The sequence below is a fragment of the Panthera tigris genome, chromosome B3, assembly GCF_018350195.1.
Source record: "Panthera tigris isolate Pti1 chromosome B3, P.tigris_Pti1_mat1.1, whole genome shotgun sequence".
Taxonomy (NCBI): domain Eukaryota; kingdom Metazoa; phylum Chordata; class Mammalia; order Carnivora; family Felidae; genus Panthera; species Panthera tigris.
The window spans coordinates 119,088,332-119,105,829 of record NC_056665.1 but is presented as its reverse complement, the minus strand read 5'-3'; the positions used below and the strand labels follow the sequence as shown (position 1 = coordinate 119,105,829).

At 40.5% G+C, this 17,498-nt stretch overlaps 1 protein-coding gene across 5 annotated transcripts in view; it reads left to right on the top strand.

Moving 5' to 3' along the window:
• The first annotated feature begins 21 nt into the window (after window positions 1-21).
• Window positions 22-17,498, top strand: part of AREL1 (apoptosis resistant E3 ubiquitin protein ligase 1) — a 47,992-nt gene continuing 30,515 nt past the window's right edge. For 2 of the 5 annotated variants that reach the window (XM_007095062.3, XM_007095057.3), the window contains exons 1-2: window positions 25-155; window positions 16,808-17,121. The gene's annotated coding sequence lies outside the window, so the exon portion shown is untranslated. Of the gene's footprint in view, window positions 156-4,765; window positions 4,805-11,244; window positions 12,870-16,807; window positions 17,122-17,498 lie in introns of those variants that run through there. The other 3 variants (XM_007095061.2, XM_042990129.1, XM_007095060.3) reach the window with 3 other exon arrangements.

Sequence of the window (17,498 nt, the reverse complement as noted above, 5' to 3'; positions counted from 1 at the left end):
CGCTTTGGGAAACGGAAAAGCCTGGAGCCGGTTCCCAGCCTGAGCGGTGACTGTACTGGGGGGGTCTCTCGGGGGAGGATCTTGGGCCGGTTTTGCGCCGGGTGCTGCCGCCGCCTTCCGGAGCAGCCGAGCTGGGACTCCGCCGCGCTGCTGGGGTAACGTTCTCTCCTCCACCACTCTAGCCCGGCGCAGTGCCCGAGGACCTGCCGGCACTAGAGTTCCAGAGAGGCAGGACTGGGGTAGGGGGGACGGAATTCTGGGTTTCCCAGTAGTTTGGAAGACATTCTCCTCATCCCTCAGCGCTGGGGTGTCAGGTCTCTACGTTGCAACTGGGAGGCTGTAGTAACTACCTTGTTCTCCTAGATGACATGGTGCTTCGTGCAGTTAGGTGGACGATTCTCCAGATTCTCTCGAGTAGATACCGTGTATTCGTTTCGGTGCAGAGGGGGATGAATCATCGTTTGAGGGCCTTTTTTAGACTCTCTCCAGAAAATTGGAGCATAAGCTTGCATATGTTACTAGTTGCCAAGCCAGGAAAATGGTTGGAGAATAATTGCCATTTATTGGGAGGATTTGGTGCGTCACCCTTACTGGAAAAGGGAGAGGTTTTGAGAATAAGGGAAAGAGAACTTCGATTTTTTTGAGTAGCTGCTGTGCACTTTGGTGATTTTTAACCTTTTGAAGATCACGTACCCCCTTGAAGCTTTGTGGAAGGCCAGGGACAATTCTTCTAAAACAATGGGCACACATACATTTGTCATACAATCGGTGAGACTCAGAGATTCCGAAGCCCATCTGTGGACATTCTAGGGTCTGTGAACTTAAGGTTAAGAACCCCTATCTTGTATACCGTAAGTGGCTCTTTAATTATGTTACCTTCTTTGACCTTCACGATAACTTGAGTACCCTCCTTTTACATGTGGGGAAGCCGAGGCTCAAACTGTATTCAGAGGTTTGTTCGAGTTTGATTTAATTCCAAAGCCTGTGCTTTTCTTATTGCACAAAGCTGTCCTTGCATTTGAAATCCAAAAAGGTTATTAGGTTAAAAAAAAAAAAAAGCTGGCCTTTGCATAGCTCTTAGTATGAAACATAGTGTATTGGTTAACATGAACTTTGGAGTCTGACTAATGGAGCTGGCTCTAAATCCTCGCTCTGCTTCTTACTAGCTGTATGACCTTATCTGTACCTCAGTTTCTTCATCTATAAAGTGGAGATAATCTCAGTCGAACCTGTCTTATAGGGATGTTATCAGAGCTAAATGAATAAAAATGTGAAGTCCCTAGAACAATACCCACCACAAATAAACCCTGTTATTTTCATTGTGCGTCTTCCAACATGTGGTGGTATTTGAATTTTATGCCAATTGTATTTTAATACAATTTGGATAACAATGGGTACACATACCCATTGTTTTGGACCTGAAATGTATTGATATCCACAAGAACCTTATAAAGTTTTCAGTTCTTGGAAAGTTCAACCGCAGGGTGATTTCTCGTGATTTGTGTATGGGCACAGTTTTCTTCCTTCTTCTCCTTTTTCTTTTGGGCTTGCAGGCATTTAATAGCTTTGTAGTTCACATACCTGACTTTGTAGGCTCCATATTTTTTATGTTGAAACAGTTTTATCATTGAACCATCTACAGATACTGTATGTGCCTCCTGCTTTACCCCATTTGTGATCACTAAAAGTCCCTAATCTCTTTGAGACAGCTTGTCTGTAAGCTGTCATTCGTGGGTAGAACTGAGAGCTACCACTTTTTCAATGCATTAGAACCTCTTGGTGCTTAGGCAATAACCTTTTTAAGCAAACACGATCAGTTTATTTTAAACATTTGGATACTGATCAGTATTATAGATAGGTTCAGAGGGAAAATTGCAAATAATTAAATAGTAATTTGCAGAAGAACTGACAGAACACTCTCCTGGTAATGTGTACGATGAATATTGGAATCCATGAACAATAACAATTTTTTTAAAAAGCAGTTTGTAATACCTGTTCTGAGAATTTTCTGGTCTCCTTGTTTGTTAATACTTGAGAGGGAGCTGTGTTAGTGAAGGAACACCACAGGGGATGAGAGCATACTTAGAAAAATGTTTTTGTTGAATTGTAATTTTATCGCATTCTGGGATTCTTACAGCCTAAGGTTAAAGTACTGAGATGCTCTATAGCATGTTTTGATGGTGATGGGAGTGGGGAGATGGTGTTGCTTTGTGTTGGGTGGGAGCAGAAAGTAATTGCTTTTGATTACATACTTGTGAGAAAAAGAAATGGTTTTAGTCCTTCTCAGCAGTCAAGAGGGTTGTTTTGTACTTTTCTGCAATCTTGAAAGAATTTTTTAAGGCATTCAACCCACAGTTTTGAACACATAATTGGGCTTGGAATTCATTCCATTCACTAATTGGTCTAACTTACTAATTTAATAACAAATTTCTTTATAAAATTATGGATAATGAAAGATTCCTTTAAAACGCTTGTATTTCAATGTTAGAAAGTTAAAGGTAGATTCACTTTTGTGGCCATCAAGGGAAAAAAATAACGCACAGATATTTTCTTCATTTTCAAGTTACAGTTTTTACGTCTCATGTGATACTGAGTTCTTTCCCCCAGCATTACTTGTTATTAATTATTTTTCTGTTTACTTGGCCGCCTCCTAAAAATATCGCATGTTGTACAGCATCTTCTGCCCCTAAGATACCGATACTGAATTGGGATTGCAAAGATACCTCAGAGGTCCGCTGTATGTTCATTCATTCAGAAGGCACTTAACAAGGGCCTGTTCTGCCCTAGGCAGTGTGCTGGGTACTCTTCAAGAGCTCAGGCCTGTGTTGGAGACAGGCTTGTGAACAGATCAATTATGGTAGGTGGTTCAACAGAGGTATGTAAATTGAACTATTTTATAAGAGTTATTCTGCCTGTTCATTTTTATGGAAGTGGTCCAGGTTGGAGTGCCATTGTGTAATATATATGACACATACCGTTTTAATATTACAACGTACCCTATAACAAATCAGACTTTTCAGTCTGGGTTCATCAGAATGGGTTCTAGTGTATCATTTTACTTTTTAAATGACTTTAGTCATTAAATAGCTTAGGTTTGAATTTCAGTTCTCTTTCTTTGGTTTCTTTTTTGAAGCGTTCATGAATGTTTACCCTTTACTAATTTTCTTTTATACAGTGGTTTTCAAACTTGTGAGGTGGTTAAGCCTGATTGTAGTTCGCGTGTATGTAAATGTGCGCATGCGTCAGTGTGTGCGCACTTGCGCATGCCTGAAGCCTTGATACGGTGTTGAATCACCATGATGTTTTCCTGGTGGAACTCTTGAAGCCTGTTCTACAAATGTGGTTTAATAGAGTGTTCATTTAGTTGTAAGAAACCAAACAGTCACGGTAAACACTAGCCTGAATTGAACAATGCCATACGATTTTAATATGAATTTTTGCCTTGAATAGTTGAATAATTTGCACCATGTTTTTTTTGGAACTTCTAGATGCAGCATCATTTCAGTGTAGTTTGCCTGTTGGTGTTGAGATGCTGGTAGTCAGTATCTGTTCATTGTATTTTCTTTTCGTTATTTTTGGCCAGAGTTCAGGTAAAGGTAATCTAATAATGTACAACATAACATTTTCTGCAGGTTCCCCTTGCTCTTATCCAGAGATCTAGCCCAGGTTATTTTAACCCCTCTTTTGTCCACTTAGAGAGGTTCTACTCCAAGGCCACCCCCACCCCCCACCATTGTATGTATGAGCTAGTTTTTCAAGTCTTGCTGAGGAAGGAAACCCAGCTGGGCTGCGTAAATGGTTTATGGAAAAGATTGAAAAGGATTTGAAAACAAGTGTTTTAACCAAGCATTACCTGGATTGGGGTAGGGATTAAAGTGGCATGATCAGAATCCTAGGAAGAATAAGAATATGAAGTGGGAACAAGATGTAATTTTTTAAAAACCACATTTTATTTTGGAATAATCTTAGATTTACAGAGAAGTTGCAAGGATAGAACAGAGTTCCTATATACCTTGCATGTAGCTTTACCCCTAATGTTAACATCTTACATAACCACGGTACATTTGTCACATCTAAGAAATTAACATTGGTACATGTTAACTGAACTACAGCCTTTTTTTTTTTTTTTTTGATTTTACAAGTTTTTCCTCTAGTAGCCTTTTTTCTGTTCTAAGATCCAGTCCAAGATACTATATTGTGTTTAGACCATGTGCTGTGCAATTTGGATAAATAGGCTGGGGTTTCCAGTGGCTTTTTCTCTGCCACGCATGTGGATCAGTAATCCCCTCTGACCAGTGCTGAAGAGAGAAAGTCATTGACCATGAGAATAAACAATACTGTATAGGTAGTGTTTTAGTATCCCCTTAATTCCCAAAGCACTGTTAACTCGGTCGAAGAGTTGGCTTTGCTCCCAGGAGGGTGGTATGAAGTTTTCTGAGAAGCTAAGAGCTAATCCTGATTGAGGGGCCCTTCTTGGGCTCCACTAACAGCATGTGCTCCCTTCATAGACTTTACTACATGGAATTATCACCACTTGTTTACTTGACTATCTTCTTTACTAAACCATATGTTTCTAAGGGGTCAGGGACCATCTTACTCATTTTGGAATCCTCAGGGTCCAACATAAGCTTGGTATATGATAGATTGTTTTTCTTTTATTATTTTTGTTTAGTTTTGAGAGACAGAGACAGAGTGTGAGCAGGGGAGGGGCAGAGAGAGAAGGAGACACAGAATCCGAAGCAGGCTCCAGGCTCTGAGCAAGCTGTCAGCACGGAACCCGATGCAGGACTTGAACCCGTGAACTGTGAGTCATGACCTGAGCTGAAGTCGGATGCTTAACCGACTGAGCCACCCAGGTGCCCCTATGATAGATTCTTAACACACATTTGAAGAAATTAATAAATCCTTGTTTGGTAGCATTGACTATTAGATCAACAGAAGTTTTGTTTTAATACTATGTAAGTGTTGAGTTTCTCCTTCGATTTGAGCCGTCTTAGTTTGCCAATCCTGTGGCTAGTTGAGTTTTTCTTCCTGGAATCTTAAAGAACTATAAAATACTCATTTAAGATTGCTCTTTTTTTTTTTTGATTATGTAAATAAGTTATTTTCTTTAAAAATAACAGAATAGACGGTAGTAGAGGTAGAAATTTTGTTAGCTTTTAAATGCATGTGTGACAATTCCAGTTTCATCCCACTAGGCTGTAGATCTGGCTGTGTGCCTGCCACTTCATGCACAGTTAATGAAATGACACCTTCCTAGACTTATTGAGGGAGACGGCTTGTCAGATTCAGAGAATTAGTTTAAAATTTTTCCTATTATAGCCAAGATTCAGTGGCCCAGGGTCACCTAAGCATAAAAGCTGCCATGGTATGGGAACACAGGGGCCTGTCCTGATTCTGTGGATCAGGCACAGTAGATTCCGTTTGGTAAATAGAAAAAAAAAATCACGATTGGAGAGAGTTGTAAATTGAAGCTGCTGTTTTCTTGATGTAGATGAAAGACTGTGATGGGGCATAGATGAGCCAGTTTTTCTATTTTGTTTTTTTCTCCAGACATCCCAGGAAGTTACAAAATGAGCAATGATAAATTGGCCCTTGTTTCCCTGTTTGCTCACATTAGCTTTGAATCCCTTTTTCCCCTCCTTTCTCTGAACTATGCTGAGAATGGCAAAGTCTGTTCCAGGGGGCAGTTGAATCTAAACTGTGCTTTCGTATGTACTCTTTATTTCAAGTCTGAAGAACTCTGGTTTGTTTTCAAGAGAATAGTTCAATAGAGAATATCAATATTAAGAGATGTAGAATTACTTTTATGTCTGCCAGCTTAGCCTTTATAAGCCTAACTTTTCTTTTAACCAGTGAATGATAACTTTTTTCAGCCTCCTCTCAGGTGATAGCTTATAAAAGCTTCTCTTTAAAACCAGAAGGGCAAGTAGTTCATTGTCCTTGGCTTAACCTGCAGGTGCATGGTCCGGGTTTTGGAATTTTGTTGTTGTTGTTTTAAGACCCAGCATCAGGGGTCCAGAAGGTTTATGTCAGTTTGAGGAGAGCTGAGGGACTAAAACATTGGCTACATTTAGAAATGCCATTTATTAGGTTAAAGAGTAGGGGGAATCTGTTAAAAGATTAAAAATCTTCCCAAATTCTGCAATAGGCTGTAACTTAAATCCTGCTTGGTAATATGGGAAGTTGAATTTGGAAGAAAGCAATAATAAAACTGAGTAATTAATGAAATAAAGGGAATGCAGGAGCTTAAAAAACTCTTGTTAAAAATTTTTTTTATTACAATATAGTTGACATACAATATTCTCTTAGTTTTAGATGTACAACATAGTGATTGGACAGTTATATACATTATTTTTTAAAGTTTACTTATTTTGAGAAAGTGAGCACATGTGCACACTCATGCAGGGGAGGGGCAGAGAGAGGGGGAGAGAGACTCCCAAGCAGGCTCCGTGTTGTCTGTGAGGACCCCAACGAGGGGCCGGGTCTCCAACTGCGAGACTAGGACCTGAGCCGAAATCAAGAGTTGGACACGTAACTGACTAAGCCACCCAGGTGCCCCAGACAATTATATGCATAATGAAATGCCTACTACGATTAAGTATAGTTACTATTTGTCACCGTACAAAGTTATTACAGTATTATCGATGATATTCCCTGTGCTGTATTTTTCATCCCTGTGACTTATTTATTTTGTAATAAATACAAAAGAAGTCTGTACCTCTTACTCTCCTTCACCTATGTCACCCATCACCTCACACCCCTCTCCTCTGGCAGCCATCAGTTTGTTCTCTGTACTTACGAGTCTGTTTTTGTTTGTTTTGCAGATTGTACATATAAGTGAAACCATGCAGTATTTGTCTTTTTGTGTGTGGCTTATTTCACTTAGCGTGATACCCTCTAGGTCCATCCATGTTGCTGTGAATGGCAAGGTTTCATTCTTTTTCATGGCCGAGTAATATTTCATTTTAAATATACGTGTATATTATATGTATATACATTATATGTATATATTATATATGTCCCATCACATCTTCTTTATTCACTCACCTGTTGATGGACACTTAGGTTGTTTCCATATCTTGGCTATTGTAAATAATGCTGCGGTAAACATAGGAGTGCATGCATCTTTTCAAATTAGTTTTCCTTTTCTTCAGGTAAATACCCACAAGTGAAATTTCTGGGTCATGCGGTGGTTCGATTTTTGATTTTTTGAAGAACCTCCAGACTGTTTTCCACAGTGGCTGCACCAGCTTACATTCCCACCAACGATGTACAGGATTCCCTTTTGTCCACATGCTCACCAACACTGTTTATTTCTTGTCTTTTTGATGCTAGCCATTCTGACTAGTGTGAGGTGATATCTCATTATGGTTTTGATTTCCATTTCCCTGATTAGTGATATTGAGCATCTCTTCATGTGTACTCCTGTTAAATATTTTAACAAGAGATTTTCTTTTGTGACACTTTTAGAGAAAATTTCTAGAAAAAAATCTTTGCCCTGGTGTTAGGCGAAGATTTTTTAATAGGATACAAAAAACAACCTAAAAGAAGAATGTTGATAAGTTGGATTTCATCAAATTCAAAACTTACTCTTTAATACCATTAAGAAAATGTTAAAAACAAACCACAGAAAATATTTGTCAAACATGTGTCTAGTATATAAAGAACTCTGAAAACAACTAAGTAGTAGGACAAACAGCTTGATTTTTAGAAATACAAAAGATTTGGATACCAAAGAAGTGTCACAAATAGCCATTAAGCACATGAAAGCGTACTCAATGCTGTTAGTCCTTAGGGAATTGCAAATCAAAACTACAGTGAGAGGGACGCCTGGGTGACTCAGTTGGTTAAGCGTCCAACTCTTGATTTCGACTCAGGTCATGATCCCAGGGTCGTGAGATTTAGCCCCAGGATGGGCTCCAAGCTGAGCATGGACACTGCTTAAGATTCTCTCTCCCTCCCTCTACCCTCCTCCCTCGCTGTCATTCTCTCTCTCTCTCTCTCTCTCTCTCTCTCTCAAAACAAAAACAAAAACCCACAGTGAGAGACCACTTCACACCTATTAGAATGGGTAAGATGTAGTAGCATGTTCTTTAACCTCCATGTGTTTAGATTTTTTTCTTGTGGTTGATTTCTGGTTTCATAGTGTTGTGGTCAGGAAAGACGCATGGTTATGACTTCGATCTTTTTGAATTTGTTGAGACTTGTTTTGTGGCCTAATATGGATCTGTTCTGAAGAGTGTCCCGTGTGCACTTGAAAAGACTGTATTCTGCTGTTTTAGGATGGAGCGTTCTGAATATATCTGTTAAGTCCATCTGATCCAATGTGTCAAAGCCACTGTTTCCTTATTGATTTTCTGTTTGGATGATCTGTTCATTGATGTAAGTGGGATTTTAATGTCCCCTACTGTTAGACTACCATTGATTACTTCCTTTATGTTTGTTATTAACTACTTGAAGTATTTGGATGCTTCCATGTTGGGTGAATAAGTATTTAAAGTTACTATGTCTTCTTGTTGGATTGTTCTAGAATGATAAAATTTAAAAGATCAACAATGCCAAGTGTTGGCAGATGTGAGCAACTGGAGCTCTCATACGTTGCTGGTGAAAATGCAAGATGGTGCAGGTGCTTTGGAAAACAGTTTGGCAGTTTCTTTTTTTTTTTCTTTTTAAATGTCTATTTTATTTATTTTTGAGAGAGAGAGAGAGCGCGTGAGCAGGGGAAGGGACAGAGAGAGGGGGGGACAGAGGATCTGAGGCAGACTCCATGCTGACTGCAGATAGCCCGATGTGGGGCTCAAACCCACGAACCATGAGATCATGATCTGAGCAGAAGTCGGATGCTTAACCGACTAAGCCACCCAAGCACCCCGACAGGTTGGCAGTTTCTTTTAAGTTAAATATGTACTTATCATATGGCCCAGCCATCTCACTCTTAGCTGTTTACCCAAGGGAAGCAAAACATGTGTCCACACAAGACTTAGGCTTGAATGTTCGTAGCAGCTTTACCCTGAACAGCCCCAAACTGGATAGAATCAAATGTCCTTCAACTGGTGAATGGATAAAGAAATTGTAATATGCCCATATAATGGACTGCTACACAACAATAAAGAGGAATGAACTACTGGTACATGTAATGACATGTATGGGTCTAAATAATGTGGTAAGTAAAGAAATGCCACAACACAAAGGTCTACATTTTGTATAGAATGCTATTTGGCATTCTGTAAAAGGCAAAACTATGGTGATAGAAAGCATATCAGTGGTTGCACAAGGGGATCATGAGGAGACTTTGGGATGATGAAATGTTCTGTATCACCATTGTGTTTTATGTCCATAACCTTATACAGTTGGCAAAGCTCTAATTGTTTAAGTTGGCGGCTTTTACTATATATAAGCCATACCTCAATAAAGCTGATTTTGATATGATTTTTTTGCCATTGATTTATGTGGGATTAGAGACTGGATTCAGATTAGTTCAGATCTGAATTTGTTATAGGCACTAAGATAATTTTGAAATAATCAGTATCCCTGAATTGACTTGCAAAGAGCTTACTAGTTATCAGTGTTGGGTCAAGTTTAGGCTAAGATTTTTATAATTAATGAGAATAGATGGAAATCAGATACACGTTTTATTTGAAGTTGCTTGATCAGAGAATGAGAGTTCCAAATAATCAAGGAAGAAAACCTGGGTGCTGATTTTTGAATTCCCCCTCTGGCCTAAATCATTACTGGTTCTAATACTGTGACCACTGGTTTCTAGAAATACTTCCTTTTGGCTCTAGTAAACCACTTTTACAGTTTTTCCCTTTTCTCTGATTGTTCCTTTTCAGTTTTTGCTAGCTCCTTTTTTGGGGAAGAAGGCAGTACTTTTAAGGTTGATCTCCTCAGAGTTGTGTAATTGGTCTTTTTCTTGGTCTACTTGTTTTCCCTGGCAGTCTTGTTGTTGTTTTTTTTTTTAATCTCCTGTGTCTTTTAACTGCCCTCAGGGTACTGGTATTTCCATGGCTTCAGATGCTTATGTCCATTTGTCTTGTGGATATATTCACCCGGATATCTTATAGACACTTCAAACTTAACATGTTCAGTTCTGTGCTTATCTTTCCCTCTGTACTGGCTCTGTGTCTTTCATTTCACCACCACCACCATTCATCCAGGCTCCCAAGAGTAAAAAATCCTGATTTGTCCTTTGTTTCTTGCTCTCCTTTATCTTTTTGACACATAGGTCACTAATCCTGTTGTTTCTAACTGGGAAACAGTGCCTACGCTAGCCTCTCCCCCTCTGCATCATGACCAGTTCCCCGCTGCTCCCTTGGACCAGCATCTTCTGGTCTCTCAGCCAGTGGTCTGTCCTCCTCTTCAGAGTCTCTCTTATATTACCGCCAGAGTTACTTCTTTTAAAATGTATAAGCCTCTTTCTCCCTTAACTTAAAAAACACCTCTTGGCTTCTTTGGTTGTGGTTGCTTAAAGTCTAAAACGAAATCATATTTCTTTAAATTTCCAGGTTAAGTATTTCTTGAGCTCTCATTCTTCCTATCCCAAGAATCTTTTCTCTTTTTTTTCCTTTCTTGGGGTTCTTGACACATCAGGCTCTGGAATCACATTGCCTGACTCCTTCCTTTGTCATCTAGGTAACAATAGGCAAGTTATTGTAGCTCTCTGTGCTTCTGTTTCCTAATCTGTAACATATGGATAACAATGTAGGTACTTTATATGGTTGATGTGAGTTACATGAGATAGTACATGAAGCACCTCAAACAGTAGTAGTAAGTTCTCAGTAAAGGTAGATTTGTGTTATCATCATTCTCTTTTAAAAAATTTGTTTTAATGTTTATTTATTTTTGAGAGAGACAGAGCACGAGCAGAGAAGGGGCAGAGAGAGAGGGAGACACAGAATCTGAAGCAGGTTCCAGGCTCTGAGCTGTCAGCACAGAGCCCAATATGGGGCTCAAACTCACGAACCTGAAAGATCATGACCTGAGCCAAAGTCGGACGCTTAATCAACTGAGCCACCCAGGCATCCCGTTCTTTTTTTAAGTTTATTTATTTTTGAGAAAGCATGAGCGGAGAAGGGGCAGAGGGAGAGGGGGACAGACGATCCAAAGCAGGCTCCATGCTGACAGCAGAGAGCTCAATGCAGGGCTTGAACCCACAAACCATGAGATCAAGACCTGGGCTGAAGTTGGATGCTTCATCAACTGAGCCACCCAAACATCCCTGTGTTATCATCATTCTTGAGAAAAAAAAAAAAAACAACAGTCTGTATTTTGGATCCTTGCTGTGGTTGCTTCCAAATGGGATTTCTCTGGAAAACCAATTAGTCCCTTAGGTATACACAGTGCCATCTTCCTAATTTACTGCAGGTTGGGCTGCCGTTGTGGCCTGGGTGCAAACTTCCGTCGTAGCCGGGCAACCGGGCAGCCTGCTTGGCAGTTAAAGCCACATCCCCTGAGGCACCCATCTAGTGCCAAGTCACCCGGGGCTAGTTTCCAGCCCTTCCTTTTCTTAGTGGATCTCCACTTTATTCCTGAGGCAACTGAAGAGAAGTAGTTTGTCCGGGATTACTCAGTAGTAAGATTCATGCTCTTGAGCATTATACTGTACTGTACTGAGAATCAGTCACCCTAGTTTGGCCCCATTTGGTCTTTCTAAACACTTTGTTTTCATAATGCTGACCTTTTTCATCCCCTTTCTTGACTCAGAACTTTTGCTTATGCTGTTTTTTCCACCTAGAGTACTGGTCTTTTCTGCCCTGCCCTGCAAATGCTTGCTCAGTCTTAATAGCTCTCTTGTCTCTTCTGTGGATGCTTCCTCACTCTCAGGCAAAGTTACCTTTCTCCTTCCTTTGTCATCCCCCCCCCCACACACATTGTTTATTCCTTTTTTGTGGTGCTTGCCTCGTTGTATTGTCCAGTACCCACTTTGGACTGAGTTCATCCAGGTTAAGAAAATACCCTGTTTCATTTTTCCGTGTTACTTTAGCTTTTAGCACACAGCCTGGCAGACAGCAAATGTTCAAGAAATATGAAATGAATGAAGAATGAACCTTACAGAAGAACACGAAGATGTTGGTGAATTACCATCAGTGAATTACAGTTATGTTAGGCAAAGGGAAAATGTAGATATCCAAGGATGGGGAACATAGCAGAAAAAATAATTTTATTTAAAATGTGAGTATATGAGATGAGTGATAGTGGGGTAATAGACCATGAGTTGAGTGGGGATTGTAGTGCTTTTCAAACTTTTAAGCTCGAGTACCTCTGGTGGTAGAGGATAGTGGGCATGTAACCCCTTTGGGGCTGGGAGCAGAGCCCCAAGCAGCCTTTCTGCATCAGGTATCAAATCTCCTAATATCTTGACCACACTCATATTTTATCTTTAGACGTTCACGCAAATTGTGCATTCTATTTTATTACCTATGAGTGTTTTAACGTGAACAGGGCTTTCCCTCCCCACCCACCCACCTCATCCTTTAGTGAAAAGTTGCTGCACCAACATGTGCCATTTATCCCCGGCCTTCCAGCACATTCACATGCCCCAGTGCCCAAATCTGAGAAGCATGGAATGGGGTCATAGTCTAATATGGCAGTATTCTAGCTTGCTGTGATGTGGGGGATTGTCTACTCAGGAGTGTTATGTCATAGAACCAGGAGGGTGAGCTCATCCTGTTCTAACGAGGCTGTTCCTGGAAGGCTGCAGTCAGTTGGAGGCACCTCATTACCAGATCGCTGGGGACCAGCTGGAGAGAGTTCACAGAAGACCCACAAGAATGATTAAGAGACTGGAGGGGCTGACTGATGAGGAAAGAATATAAATGAAAACCGTATAAGTTGGCTGAACCGAGATAGCAGGAATACACAACTGTGTAAATATCTCAAGAGAATAAACTTGATGGGGGAAGGCAGTCTTTTATGGTGGGGATTTGGGGGAGAATAAACCAACGGTGAAATTAAGCAGACGAAAACGTAAATAATCTAAAGTATCTGATGGTGCACTTTATTTCTTAGAACCTCCTTAGGTCACTCTAAACTGTCAGCGTTTTGCTTATTGAATGATTTGTTTTGTTTTGTTTTTTTAATTTGATTTTCCTGGACTGTGGCTGGTGCTTCTGTATAGAGAATACTGAAGACTACGTCTTTCAAAGCCAATGTCTTTCTTTTGTCTTTCTTTTTGGGATTCAGTGGGTGATATTTGGAACTCCTGTCTGCTGCCACTGCCTCTTTTGTTATTCACCAGAATTCCAAAGTGGACTTTCACGTCAGTTTTTCACAGGATTTTTAATAATAGTTTAAAAGTAGATATTGAGTCAGTAATGTGTATAGTAATAATTTTAGAAACCTGGATATAGTATTGGTCCCTGAGGTACTGGTTTTAGGAAATTATAGCCTTGATGAAATGCAAGCATAATTGTAGGAAACATGTACTTTGGGAAATGATTGTATAAAATTCCTACTTGGGGTATGGGAGGCGTAGAACTCTTTTTTTGTTTGTTTATTTTTGAGAGAGAGAGAGAGAGAGAGAGCAAGCAGGGAAGGGGCAGAGAGAGAGGAAAACACAGAATCTGAAGCAGGCTCCAGACTCTGAGCTGTCAGCCCAGAGCTTGACATAGGGCTTGAACTCATGAACCTTGAGATCATGACCTGAACCGAGGTTGGCCACTTTACCAACTGAGCTACCCAGGTGCCTCCGTAACACTTTTAAATAACAGTTGAAATTCACCAGGAGAAATATTTGCATAATATTGCAAGTTTTATAGCTCTTTTCCTAAGAGGGGGCAGAACTGGATTGGAAGAAAATGACTTTATGCTTTTTTTCATTTATAAAAATGAGTTAATTTACACAAAGCAGTTATGTAGCTTTAAGGCTAAGACCCTATGCTGGAGGGTGGTAAACTTTTTTTTTGTAAAGGGTCAGATAGGAAAGCTTCGTAGACCATATGTCTCTGCAGCTACTCAGCTTTGCTCTTGTAGCAAGGTTCTGTCTGGATTTGGCCTGCAGGCTGTAGTTTGCCAATTCCTGCTCTAGACCCTTGCTCCTGGAAGCTCGATCTGCAGACCGGAAGCATCAACCTTTCCTGTGAGTCTGTTAGAGATACAGAATATCAGGTCGCTTCTCAGAGGGACTGCCCTAGAGCCTAGACCAAGCTTATGAGACTTCAATATTTATAGGAATCACTTGGGGGAACTTATCAAAGTTAAGAGATAAACCGAACAGTATACTAGCTACTGGGAGACAAAGCAGAGTAAGACCCATCAGTGTCTTCTGAGATCCCAGAAGTCATTAGGAGACACTACTGTATAAACAATTATAATACAGACTAATAAATGCTATAATAGAGGTATCTTCAGCATAGGCGTATCACAGAGGAGCAAATGATTGGTTCTGCCTGGCATGGGGGGAATTCTCAGAGGGCCTGAGAATTGGACCAGGAAGGGGGATGATGCTTGAGCTGAATTTTGAGGCTTACTAGAGACACTGAAGCATTGTAAAGGGTTATGCGTGGTAGATTGTGGTGGGTGCAGTAAAGATGATGTTAGAACTAGGGGTTATTTGGGGCACCTGGCTGGCTCAGTCCGTGGAGCATGCAAGTCTTGATCTTGGAGTTGAAGTTCGAGCCCCATGTTAGATGTAGAGATTACTTACAAATAAAATCTTAAAAAAAAAAAAACTAGGAGTTATTTAATAACCAAATAGCTGATTACAGGGCTGGAGACCCACTAAGATCATAATGAATAGAAATAAAATTGCAGGGGCACCTGGGTGGCTCAGTCAGTTAAGCGTCTGACTTTGGCTCGGGTCACGATCTCCCGGTTCATGGGCTCGAGCCCCGCGTCAGGCTCTGGTGCTGACAGCTCAGAACCTGGAACCTGCTTTGAATTCTGTGTCTCCCTCTTTCTCTCTGCCCCTCCCCTGCTCATGCTCTGTCTGTCTCTCAAAAATAAATAATAAACATTAAAGGAATTTTTTAAATAAAATTTCAGTACATTCAGGGGCGCCTGGGTAGCTCAGTCGGTTAAGTGTCCGACTTCAGCTCAGGTCATGATCTCATGGTCCATGAGTTCCAGCCCCGTGTCAGGCTCTGTGCTGACATCTTAGAGCCTGGAGCCTGCTTCGGATTCTGTGTCTCCCTCTCTCTCTGCCCCTCCCCTGCTCGTGCTCTGTCTCTGTCTCTCAAAAATAAATAAAAATCTTAAAAAAACTTTTTAAAAAAAATTTCAGTACGTTCTTTTATTTTTAGCTAATTTTTATACTCCTTATTTGAAAAAAAGGATAACTTGCCTGTTCTCCCCCAAAAAGTTATTTGTTCTCCAGAAGTAGAAACTTTTAATATGTTCTTACATCAGTAAAAATTTGGAAAACACTGAAAGGTACAGGTAGAAAATGAAAGTTGTTTATAATTTCATACAGCAAAAAATGACTAGTATTTTTATGTTCCTTCTAGTCTTGTTTATGTAATGTAATGTTTTAAAAATTGCACTCATGCCATGTAAATAATTTTGTGCTTACTTTGTATTTAACATTTTATTTGTGAGAAATTTCTTTTGTTATTCCTTAAAAGGTGTCATTGTTTAATGCTTAGATAGCATTCTAATTGATCTCTTACAGTTTATGTAACTGTTATCTTGCTTGTGGATCCTGTAATCTGGTTCCAGTTGCTGGTTGACCCGGCTTTTGGCTCACGTATTTGGCAATTCTATCACCATATTTTAAAATAAATACAAATACTTGTTTATTTTTTATTATAAAAGTTTGCCAACTTGTTTGATCGGCTAGCCTTCACTTATTCTGTTCTGCTGTTCTTACTAACATTGTGGGTTTTCTTTCTTGGTTCCCCACGGTAGGGAGGCAAGTAGTAGTCATTAAAAGCATGGATTCTAGGCCCAGGTTGTCTGGGTTTAATTGATCATTACTACTCATGTGCGTAATCTTGAGAGAGTACCTCAGTTTCCTCATCTGTAAAATAGGGGGATAATTCCCTTTGTGCCCTGGGGTTGTAAGTTAATATATATGAAGCACTGAGCGCGGTTCCCACCATGTGGAAAGAGAATCTCTTTTTGTTTAGCGATGAGTAGTCTTTTCTCATTTGTTCTATGGTGGCTGTTTGCGTATGCTTTGCCATAACCCCCTTTCTGCTATATTTAGTTCATGAATATCTTTGAGTTACACGCTGACTTTACTAGACTTTACTTAGTGACTTTATCTTGAAAGTCCACAGATTTTCGTTTCCTCACTCAGAAAAGTAAATAACACTATTTAAAACATAAAACCAGCATTGTTAAACCATGTCTTGGAAATGCGTACGTGGGCGCGAAGGGAGCAGACCTCATGGGCAGATAGATTAGGTTTTGGAGCTTTTTGGTGATTTCCCCTTTCCAAGTGAGTGTTGCCGTGATTCCTTATATGGCATATGAGGCCCTCTGCATTGTGGCCCCACCTATCCTGTGCTTTCATATCTCTTCACCTTATTCTCAGCCCCTGTGCCGCAGCCCTATTAAACTGGAATTAGGCATGTGGTAGTGATGAGGCTCACTCTTTAAAGCTGTCCCTAGTTGCTCCTAATGAAGGATCGCAGTCAGCTGGAGCTTCCTTCTGGGGAGTGATACAGTTAAGGCAGTGAGGTTGCCATTGCCCCTTTTTGTGGAGTTTTAACTGGGAAAGCTTGGTCCAAGTTTACCAGGCCTTGCTTGTTTTTAGTGCCCCGGAATTTCTCCTGCCTCTTCTATATCCTCTTCGTTGTTTTCTGGGGATTCTCTTTCAGAAATAAAAACCTCTTCTACTGACCTTTTTTTCTCTGTCGGGTAGGATCCTGGGACAAGAGAACAGATGCATCCTTTGGCAGTTGATTGCACCATGCCCTAGAGAGAAGTCCGGGATAACAGGTTTTGGGGCTGTATTTCTCCACCCTGGAATTCATCCAGTTCATCCAGAACTATTGACCCTCTGCTCCTGTGACATATCCTCAGTGAGTGTCTGATGGACAGACACTTTCCGTTGACCTTGCAGCAGTTTTCTTTCCTGTGGAAGTTGGAGGACAAGGTGAATGGTGCCAGAAGTTACCTGCTTTGGTGAATAGGAGTGCTCGACCTGGTGCTCAGAACATGGGCCCTCGTTTAAAGGTAAGACCATAGACTAGTTAACATTCACTTGTTATTGGAATGCAGAAAGTGGACTCAGGGACCAGTTCCTAAGCCTTTTCAGCAACGGATAGCTGTTGAAGTGCACAGTTGCAGTTAGAATTGATCCCCTGCCCTAGAGCACCTTTGAGGATGAAGAAATCCGTTCTCTATTTCTGGGAAATGACTTTCACAACCCATCTTCGATGTCCAGGCTAAAATTTATTTCCTATCGTAATTACAAATCTTTAGCCTCCTAAAAAAGCAAAGAGTTTTAGAATGTGTCCGTTAGTCAACTCTTAACATTCCCTTGAGACAGGCGTTTTCAAGTATTCCCCCTCCCCCGCCTTTTGTAGGTAATGTGAGCCAAAGTACTGTAG